Source organism: Diachasma alloeum, unplaced genomic scaffold (genome assembly GCF_001412515.2).
Source record: "Diachasma alloeum isolate Michigan unplaced genomic scaffold, Dall2.0 Dall_scaffold_00418, whole genome shotgun sequence".
In the NCBI taxonomy this organism is placed as follows: domain Eukaryota; kingdom Metazoa; phylum Arthropoda; class Insecta; order Hymenoptera; family Braconidae; genus Diachasma; species Diachasma alloeum.
Genome location: NW_021680557.1, coordinates 32,356 through 42,231, shown reverse-complemented (window position 1 = coordinate 42,231; position 9,876 = coordinate 32,356). Strand labels below are relative to the sequence as shown.

Below are 9,876 nucleotides of genomic sequence, written 5' to 3'. Positions count from 1 at the left end.
TTTGACTTTATTTCCGCTAGTCATTTCTACAGTTTGACTTTATTCATGATTTTGTAATTTTGACTGAACTTATTCTTTTGACTGACTAGTATTTTATTATTTTGACTAATCATTGGTTAGGAATTTTCTAGTGTATCGAGTCTTTAGCTTTTGTTGAATATTTGTGTTATTAATTTTCTGAGGGGTGATTCGAAGTGAAATGAACAAGGGGGTTTATTGAATAAATTATTTATTCCCCGGATTATTGAATTTTTTATATAATTTGTTAGATAAGAAAACCAAGTCATTTCGGAAACTTCAGAACAACCATTTGTATCGAGAACCCAGCCGCCACCGCGGTTGTCTGAGCTGTCGGGGGTTGTTCTTTTGTCTCGAATAATTGTCGATTTAATTTGTTGTTTTAATTGCACGGTTCACCCGTGCTGGCGCCCAACTTTATTTTCGTTGTTTGGTCGCTGAGGGCTGCGTATCTTTCACCGTCCGCAGAGGTAAGAAAATACGTCACAGTACGTCATATGCAGGTTATATGGGAGTTATGTGGAGGTCATATGCAGGCTTTATGAAGGTCATATGAGGGTTATGAGGAGATCGTATGAAGATTGTTCAAAGCTCTTGTAGAGGTCGTGTAGGTCATATGGGAATTATATGGAGGTCAGATGCAGGCTCTGTAAAGGTCACGGAGAGGTCATAAGGAGGTTACGTAAGGGTTATGTGAAAGTCGTGTGAAGATCGTACAAAGCTCATGTGAAAGTTATGTAGGTCATATGCAGGTTATATGGAAGTTATACGTAGGTCATATGCAGGCTTTATGAAGGTCATATGCAGGTTATATGAGCGTTATGTAGAGGTCATATGCAGGCTTTCTGGAGGTCATAAGGAGGTGGGATGAAGGTCATGTGAAAGTCATGAGGGCTCTATAAAGGTCATGGAAAGATTACGGGCAAGTCATGGAGGTTATGTGAGGGTCACGAAGTTCATATAGGGGTTACGTGCAGGTCGTATGAAGATTGTACAATGCTCCTGTGAAACTTATGTAGGTCATATGCAGGTTATATGGAAGTTATACGTAGGTTATATGCAGGCTTTATGAAGGTCATATGCAGGTTATATGAGCGTTATGTAGAGGTCATATGCAGGCTTTATGGACCTTCACATGAACTTCATCCCACCTAATGATCTTCATAAAGCCTGCATATGACCTCCACATAACTCCCATATAACCTGCATATGACCTACATAACCTTTACATGAGCTTTGACGGATCTTCAGACGACCTTCACATAACCCTCGCGTAACCTCCACATGACCTTCATGAAGCCTGCATCTGACCTCCAGATTAATTCTCATATAACCTGCATATGACGTACATAACTTCCACATGAGCTTTGTACAACCTTCATACGACTTTCACATAACCCTCACGCTAACTCCATATGACTCTCACCTAACCTCCATATAACTTTTATACGACCTGCATATATCTTCTATATAATTTCAATGATTCTTTACCTTCACATGCGCCTTGTATGCCTTTCATTTGACCTCACATAGCCTTCTCATGACCCTTAAATACCCAATATAACTTTCCCGTGACCTCCCTATGACCTTCATAATCCCTCATCTGACCTTCACATGACCTTCATCCCACCTCCTTATGATCGTCATAATGCCTGCATGTAACCTCCCCATAACTCCCATATAACCTGCATATGACGTACAAAACCTTCACATGAGCTTTGTACACTCTTCACAAGACTTTCACATAACCCTTACGTAACCTTATGACCTCCGTGACATTTATAGAGCCTGCATCTGACCTCCATATAATTCCCATATGACCTACATGACCTCTACAAGAGCTTTGAACAATCTTCATACGACCTCCCCATAACCCTCATATGACCTTCATAAAGCCTGTATATGACCTCCACATAACTCCCATATAACCTGCATATGACATACATAACCTTCACATGAGCTTTGTACAATCTTCACCCGACTTTCACATAACCCTTACGTAACCTTATGACCTCCGTGACATTTATAGAGCCTGCATCTGACCTCCATATAATTCCCATATGACCTACATGACCTCTACAAGAGCTTTGAACAATCTTCATACGACCTCCCCATAACCCTCATATGACCTTCATAAAGCCTGTATATGACCTCCACATAACTCCCATATAACCTGCATATGACCGATATCACCTTCACATGAGCTTTTTACAATCTTCATACGACCTTCACATAACCCTCACGCAACTTCCTTATGACCTTCACGTCATCTTCATAAAGCCTGCATCTGACATTCATAATTTCCATATAACCTGGCTATGACCTACACGACCTTCACACAACCTATATGTGTCCTCCATACCAACAACACATAACCCTCCTATACCCTTCACATAATCCCCATCTGACCTCCGTATAATATCAATTTGACCTCCCTTCGAACTTCACACGCATCGCATATAACCATTACATGACTCGTATATTTTATATACAGCGAAGTCATAATTTACCTCAATGTTGAAAAATTATTCATCTTTCAGTTATTAATTTATTTATTCATTTATTTTATTAGAGAACATCCTCTGAATTTAACCCCCTATTCCTCAATTATACCGAAGCATATAGAGAAAAAAATATAATTTCTGTCAATGTGGGAAAATTGTTCATTTTTCGAGTAATGAACAAAATTCTATTATTCATTTATTTATTCATTTATTTATTTATTTGCCGGCCAACGGCCATGGAAAACGGCCACGAATTCCAAAATACCTATGGCCACGCCATGGCCGTCTGCCATGTCCGATGGCCCTGTCCGACGGCCATGGAAATTATTGTACGTGATGGTTCTTTCTTTTGGATAAATTCATTTAAACTGTTGTGATGACCGTTGTAGCTGGGAGAAGTTGAGGATTAAGAAATAAAAAATATATAACTCCCAATTATCAATATTTTCATTTTTTTCTAAATTTTGGTCTAAGTGGCATCTTTTCAGAAAAAAAATGTGACGCAAATCTCCAGCATCGACGTTTTTGGCCTGCTGATTTGACGTGAATCTGCTTATTAATAAGTTCAAAATTCATCAGTTAATTAATTACAGATCTTTTTTAATATAGGATGAGAATAATTATAATTATGCATCCTCGTGTGCAAAGGGCTGCCGCAGGTCAGGTTTAGTAATTCGTACCTGGGCATATAAGAATCGGTAACACTATACAAGCCCCCCCCCCCCCCCCCCCCCCCNCCCCCCCCCCCCACCTTCGATTTATGATTTTATATACTGATTCGATGCATTTCGACGAGTTATTGGCGAGAGAAATGATACAAAAGGTCGCTTACAAAAACTGGAATGAATAAGGTTGTTGTGAGGTGTGAATACGTCGTAGTAGACCCTTGCTGTTAACGAGGCTTCTTAACTATAACAATCAAGCAATCAAATCGTTCCACCTGTTCTACCAGTGTATTTGGTATTTTGATATTTATTCGCGTACATATCTGGAATTCATTAAATGATAATAATTAGCCCTAGCCCTGTTAATCCATGTGATCCTTCTCCGTGGAAGATTATTATGACGAGCATCCTAGGATTTCTTGTGTTCTTTGTAAAACAATCGGAAATATTCTGTCGAATTATCGTTATCTTCTTTGCTGTAATTGTATGTGCCTTCTTGCTGAACCCCTTCACGAGATTGGAGAGGGGTAACTCCTTGCAATTATAAGATGTATTTTCAGCCAAAAGTTTTGGAAAGCTCAATGGATTGACATTTTTATCAATCATCACGACTTTCCAATTCCAGCTACTCGATTCTCAATGTTTTTCGTAAAAAAAATTACGTAAAAACATTAAATCTGGGGACGGAACGCGAGATTTTTACCTTTGCTGGCAATTTTAGGGAACTTCTAATGGCATTGGCTAATTGGAACCACAGAAAATATTCGTCAATAATGCCTATTGAATCTTCAAAAATATTTCCATCTCTTCTAAAAGACATAATTTTTTTTACAAACTTAAAAATGGAAAGAATTGATTTGTTCAGGGGAGAGTGAAGCAAAGCGGAAAGTTTATGATCCACTTTAATTCTTGATATTTTACTAAATACAATCAAATTGTTTGTGTACATCTGTTCAACCATTAAACTCCTTCTAGTCAAGTGAAATATGAGACGATTTTAGATCTTAGATTTAAAGTATTTATAGCGGGGTGGACATGTAGGAGGTGAGACGGGGGAAAATCTATTGTTCTCTCACAAAAAACCAATCGGTGAACAAAAGAAAAACATATTTCAATCAGAAATCTTAAATCTATTAAACCATTAAATCTATTAAATCTATTTCAACCATTTTTGTGTTCGAAATATTTTTTTAATAACTTTTCTATTTTTTTTTCACATATTTCAAGCCTTCTTTTATTTTTCTAGCTTGTCTTTTGGATAATTGGAGAATAATTAATATGGATAGAAAAAGTGACAACGTTGTGCCGTTCGAGTTACACGTTGGCAGCACTGATTCACTCAGCTGTTATGTTCCTTCCCATAGCGAAATGTATCATCACAACTTCATTCGTATTTGCCACGCTGACCCCTCCACGATTCCTGTATAACCTCAACATTGTCGCTATTTCAAGTTGCACACGCAGAATTGCTATTTTTCATGAGCTTTTTAATTATTAACTAAGGGGCTACGCCCCTGCTCGCTCTGCTCGCCAACCCGGGGGGGGGGCTTCGCCCCCACTCGCTTCGTTCGCTCCCCCCCTCAACCCGTGTAACCAAGCGGATGTGACCATGAGGGTTTTTCACAACACCCGATGTCCGTAGCGGTGCGACTGGTGCCGTATGACTCACATATCGACGGGTCCTAGAAGAAAAGGTCTATCTCGGAAAGATAATTCGAAAGAGGTCTATCTCAGAATTCCGACACAAAAGGGTCTAACTCGATGTTTTCTATCTAAAAGGGTGTAACTCAATTCCCCCCGCAAGAAGGGTTTATCTCAGATGAAATCTAAAAGGGTCTAACTCGATGTTTTCTATCTAAAAGGGTGTAACTCAATTCCCCCCGCAAGAAGGGTTTATCTCAGATGAAATCTAAAAGGGTCTAACTCGATGTTTTCTATCTAAAAGGGTGTAACTCAATTCCCCCCGCAAGAAGGGTTTATCTCAGATGAAATCTAAAAGGGTCTAACTCGATGTTTTCTATCTAAAAGGGTGTAACTCAATTCCCCCCGCAAGAAGGGTTTATCTCAGATGAAATCTAAAAGGGTCTAACTCGATGTTTTCTATCTAAAAGGGTGTAACTCAATTCCCCCCGCAAGAAGGGTTTATCTCAGATGAAATCTAAAAGGGTCTAACTCAGGTGGACCCCTACTAACTACTATTTAAATAATGATATTTATGTCGCGCCGTGCAATAAGTCGAGTTCATCGCACGCTGCGCTTCGCGCAGCTTGCTCAAAACTCGACTTCTGCACGACTTGACATAAAATATTATAGAGTACTCGGTAATAAATTTCGTTTTCAACGAATGTGTAGTTTACAGGCCGAGCCGAAGGCGAGATCTGTACACACATTCGTTGAAAACGAAATTTGTGCCCTTGTACTCTAATGTACTAAAATATATTGGGGGAATTGGGAAATTCCTGCTAAATTCATACTGGTACTCGCACGACGACGATCGTAAAATATTTCCCTCAACCTGTATTTACACTAACTTCATTGTGTTCTCGGGTTTGACAGACCATTGATTTGAGCACGTTTATTAATTACGCTAAAAAGTGAAAAAAAAGTAATGTGGAGAGTGTAAAGTAGATAGTCGGATCTTGGGCAACGGCAATTATGTCTGGACCGCTAAATCTGAATTTTGGCTTCAATTTTGCGGATTCTCCCTGTAAGTTTAATTTAAATATTTTCCTATAAGTTTTCGATTTATCGCGCTCTTACAATTTTCGACGTCAAGTTTTACTGGTTAATTTACTACATAATTAATTTCGTTGAAAAATTTGGATATCAAAATGTCGAGCCAGCGAAAATTTCATCTCAAATGTTATGATTCATTTCTCACTGCTTCCCATCCTCTGTTCAACTTGTTTTTCTTGTTTAATTCTTATAACTCCCAGGTTAGCGAATTCTATCATTTCTACTAGGTGGAGAGTATCCGTTTTATATGAATGCATTGACGAATTCAAGTGTGCTTCCTTNGAAAAATTTGGATATCAAAATGTCGAGCCTGCGAAAATTTCATCTCAAATGTTATGATTCATTTCTCACTGCTTCCCATCCTCTGTTCAACTTGTTTTTCTTGTTTAATTCTTATAACTCCCAGGTTAGCGAATTCTATCATTTCTACTAGGTGGAGAGTATGCGTTTTATATGAATGCATTGACGAATTCAAGTGTGCTTCCTTCGCAGAGTCTGCAAAGAGATACAAGCCCCAGAAATGGTGATTCCTGATTATTTCAATTGATTATGAAAACTTTTCGATAACAAAATTCTTGCAGAGTCAGGAAATTGGCTCGATATGGATTCCGGTAGGATAATAACAACAAGGAAGCCTAACTACCCAATTGGCGTATTGCAAAACATGTCGAATTTTTATACGTAGAATGGAGTCATTCAGCAGAATCCGCAGATCTGTTGTGCTCCCATTTCAATCCTCGGATGTAATTCTCTCGCATCACTTCAGCCAAGCCACCCTTTCGTATCGACTCCCATGAATTTTCCTCCAGTTGAAGATGTTTATGACAGGGCAGAAGCTTCTAGTTCGCAGTATGAATAACCTATCCCTCCGACGTATCCGCTACCATTATCGCCCTCGACGAATGTATTCTTCCCTGCCTCGAGCTCCCATGTCGAACTCCCTTCTCAAGAAAGTTCTTCCAATGTGAGGCCCAAGCACACAACGACATACACTGCTCCAGAGAAGTTGACGCGGAAAAGATCATTGAATCCATCAAAATGACGCAGCAAAGCTGCTAAAATTGCTGGGGATCGGGGATTAGAGCATCTCGCTGCTGATGGAAAAACATATGTCCCGGCCAGTAAACTTGGAGCTCCTCGTGGTCCAGGATGTCCATTGGAATGCGAGACGAAATTGACGCAAGAAGATAGACAAGCTATTTTCTTCCATTTTTGGGAAATTGGAGATCATGCCCGACAGTGGGATTTTATCATTAGGCATGTTCTTGTGAAGGATAAAAGCAGTAACATTGAGAATGAAACACGAAGAAAAAAATCGCGACAGTTCTTCTTCCAAGTCAACGGTGTCAAGATTGTCGTTTGTAAGACGATATTCTTACAAACTTTATCGATAAGCCATAAGTGAGTTGACACAGCCTTGAAGAAAATGGAGAGTGGGGATGCAGTCCCTGGGAACTACCGAGGAAAGACAAATTCGACGCATTCTCGCGGACTCACACCCGATAAAAAGAAGAGTATTGTGGACCACATCAATCTCTTTCCACGCGTAGAATCACATCACACTCGGAAAGATTCTAAAAGAGAATATCTCGAGGAAAATTTATCGATTCCTCAAATGCACACTTATTATGTGGGCTGGGTGAAAGAGCAAGGCCTTGAACCAGCAACTGTCAGACAATGGAGGGACGTATTCAACACTGAGTTCAACATCGGATTCTTCAAGCCCAAGAAAGATTAATGCGACATTTGCGTGGATTATCAAAACTCCAAACCCGACGATAAATTAGCGAAAAAAGAGAAATACGAGACTCATTTGGCTAACAAAGTGCGAGCTAGAGAGATGAAGAAGGCGGATGCAATGGAAGCGAAAAGGGAGGGGAATACTCATCTCAGTGTCTCCTGCTTCGATCTTCAAAAAGTATTCCAATTGCCACGGGGGAAGTGTGGGCTTTTGTACTATCGAAGGAAACATCACGTGTTCAATTTCGCGGTTTATGATATCGGTCCACATCAAGGCTATTGCTATTTATGGACATAGAATATCGGTACTAAAGGTCCCAATGNGTGTGGGCTTTTGTACTATCGAAGGAAATATCACGTGTTCAATTTCGCGGTTTATGATATCGGTCCACATCAAGGCTATTGCTATTTATGGACATAGAATATCGGTACTAAAGGTCCCAATGAAATCGCGAGTTTCGTCATGAATTACATCGAGAAGAAGAGTAGAAATGGAGTGAAACGATTCATTTTCTATTCTGATAATTTTCCTGCACAAAATCGCAATCGATTCGTCTTTTCGATGTACGTATTGGCCGCCAGTCACTTCAACGTTCAGATTACTCATCGCTTCTTGGAAAAGGGTCATACCCAGAATGAAAGTGATTCCATGCATGCATGTATCGAGAGAAAATCAGCTGACAGAGAGATCTTCACTCCATATCAATTGCAAGGAATCATTCAGGCGGCAAAGGGACAAGACGCCGAAGGCGGCGAGTACGTTGTGACACAAGTTTCACAGGAAATAATATTTGATTTCAAGGAACTAGTGGCGAAACAGCAGTGGACTTTAGACGTGGAGAAGAGAAAAGTCCCGTGGTCTCAAGTTGAAAAGATTGCCGTTAGCCCTGAAACTCCAAACGTACTTCAATTCAAGACAGATTTCAATGAGGATTACCAAAAAATTGACGTCCCGAAGCGTACTCGGCCATTGGATTTGAGAACTTATGAATTGAAGAGAGCCTATTCGAACGATCTTGGGATTCCTGAAGGAAAACTACAGGACTTCTTATTCTTGTGCTCTAAAAACGCCATTCCTCCGGCTTATCATGCCTACTATCAGTCGTTAAAAATCTCTTCGAAGCCATCATCGTCAGGGACAAAATCCAAGTCGAATGTATCTCGACGATCATGAAAAGCCCCGCTCACTTCTGACGATCACTTCGACAGTGATATAGAGTGAGCATGAAGAGTGCAGTGAGGGAACAAGCCTAATTTACTGTAGAAAACTTACTGCTGTTGAATTCTGGTGAGTGTCATGAAGGTGACATTTGAATCTAGCCCAAACTTCACCCTCTCCATGAATCCCCACCCTTTCTTTCCTAGAGTTCCTAAAACATGTCAACAATCCTAAAGCCCAACTGCTCGTTCCACCATTATTGACTCATTCGGTCCAGCTTTCTCATCAATGTAAAGATCAGTCCATTCTCCGCAACGTTTACATTCCTCCCCAGACCAAGTCATCAGTTTTCCCACTCTGAAATTACTCTGCAGGAGAAGATTACGCGTTACTGGTGTGTATTTCTCTCGTTTTCTTATTGCCAATCCCTGCAACATCTATCATTTCGATAGATACATTTGTATTATAATAATGAGTGATTTGAAGAAGAAATAACAAATTTTAAGAGAAGACATAACGAAATTTCACTAAAAAATTGACACTCACAATTTTCTTCTCAAATGACTAATTCCGTAGAGAATCATACATTCACCATTCGCGGAACGCATGATTATTTTGCTGTACTCTGTTATTAGAGACGGTACACAGCGAGACAATTACTCCTTAATCTTAATCAGTGTTTAGTAGAAGTCCACCTGAGTTAGACCCTTTTAGATTTCTTCTGAGATAGACCCTTCTTGCGGGGGGAATTGAGTTACACCCTTTTAGATAGAAAACATCGAGTTAGACCCTTTTACATCGGAATTCTGAGATAGACCCCTTTCGAATGATCTTTCCGAGATAGACCTTTTCTTCTAGGACCCGTCGATATGATCCCCATTTGATTTTCAGATGACCCCCATACAGCCACATATGACGTGTCTGTTTCATATCCGTTTCACCCATTCTTCTAGGCTATCTGGAATTTTGCATAGGATTTTGAAAAAATCAAAAAATGTATTTTAAAAAAATCATCAATTTCGTTATTGTTTTTCGACCCCCCCCCCCTCCCCCA

At 39.8% G+C, this 9,876-nt stretch overlaps 1 protein-coding gene across 11 annotated transcripts in view; it reads left to right on the top strand.

Moving 5' to 3' along the window:
- LOC107042106 (xin actin-binding repeat-containing protein 2) overlaps positions 1-9,876 on the top strand; it is a 233,570-nt gene that overhangs the window by 203,148 nt on the left and 20,546 nt on the right. The window lies entirely within an intron of this gene.